Source organism: Octopus bimaculoides, chromosome 1 (genome assembly GCF_001194135.2).
Source record: "Octopus bimaculoides isolate UCB-OBI-ISO-001 chromosome 1, ASM119413v2, whole genome shotgun sequence".
Taxonomy (NCBI): Eukaryota; Metazoa; Mollusca; class Cephalopoda; order Octopoda; family Octopodidae; genus Octopus; species Octopus bimaculoides.
This window is the reverse complement of record NC_068981.1, coordinates 168,239,511-168,240,566: the sequence shown is the minus strand read 5'-3', so window position 1 is coordinate 168,240,566 and position 1,056 is coordinate 168,239,511. Positions and strand designations below refer to the sequence as shown.

General features: G+C 29.7%; 1 protein-coding gene across 3 annotated transcripts in view; it reads right to left on the bottom strand.

Moving 5' to 3' along the window:
* Window positions 1-1,056, bottom strand: part of LOC106883223 (uncharacterized) — a 46,766-nt gene extending 45,710 nt beyond the window's left edge. The window contains exon 1 of one of the 3 annotated variants that reach the window (XM_014934169.2): window positions 869-1,056. The gene's annotated coding sequence lies outside the window, so the exon portion shown is untranslated. Of the gene's footprint in view, window positions 1-33; window positions 834-868 lie in introns of those variants that run through there. The other 2 variants (XM_014934161.2, XM_052972581.1) reach the window with 2 other exon arrangements.

Below are 1,056 nucleotides of genomic sequence, written 5' to 3'. Positions count from 1 at the left end.
AATGAATATGAAAATCAAAATACATGAACTTACATTGGAAAATATCGTGGAAGAGGTTCTCTATGGACCCCTGTTTCTTACAAAAGAACAGACATTATTATTATTATAGTAAATATATATATATATATATATATATATATATATATAAAATCCAGTCGTTGGTTTGGTTGCGTTTAAACGAGACAAGACCAACTCGAAGCAGTTTAAGCCAGGAATGTTGTTTGTCTTTTCTTACGTAGAACAAAGGTCAGTGAGTCCGTGTCATTCATTAGCCGATTTAGTTTCAATTGATAACAAGAGAAAACGTAATTTTTTTGTTTGTTTTAGATAAATAATTAGTTAATTAGATATTAAAAAAAAAAGCAGATTCCTGATAAAGATTTCGCGGGAAAGAATAAGCACGGTGGAGGGCAACCAACCAACAAGTTTTCTTCGCTAACTTTGGTTGTAATGTGTCGATAGAAAAAAATTTATAGCTTTGCATTCATATTTATGATATTGAGGCAGGTTAGGATGACAGAAAATAAAAATAGATAATCATTCAATTCATACAAAACCAAAGAATAAAACTCATATCTATGAGTTGTTTACTTAATTATAGCAAACAAATCCGTGTCGATAAAAGAAGTGAAGAGTTTTTTTTAAGTTTCATTTTAGTCCAATTTAAGAACATTTAGTTTACATAAAATTAATAGATATATTTTAGTGTGTCTTTGTTACAAATGCCAGTAGTTATTTTATCTGTCTATCTATCACACGAATGTATATATAAGTTCTTCGAGTAGGCGAGAGATTCTGATAGATTTCTGAGAGCTAAAAAATAAAAGGGATTTTTAGGAAATAAAACATAAAAGGAAAATTTACTAACGTTAAACAACAAAAACTGTGTCGTGGCACATTTTTAGTAATCGAAATCATTTGAGAATATTTGTTATATTTTCGGAATGCATCATTAAATTCGCCAGATGCTGAACATTTCAACGTGTTGTAATCACAGCTGATGACTACACCATATGGGAGGATTAAAGTACGAAAGTTTACGCTGGCAATAACAAT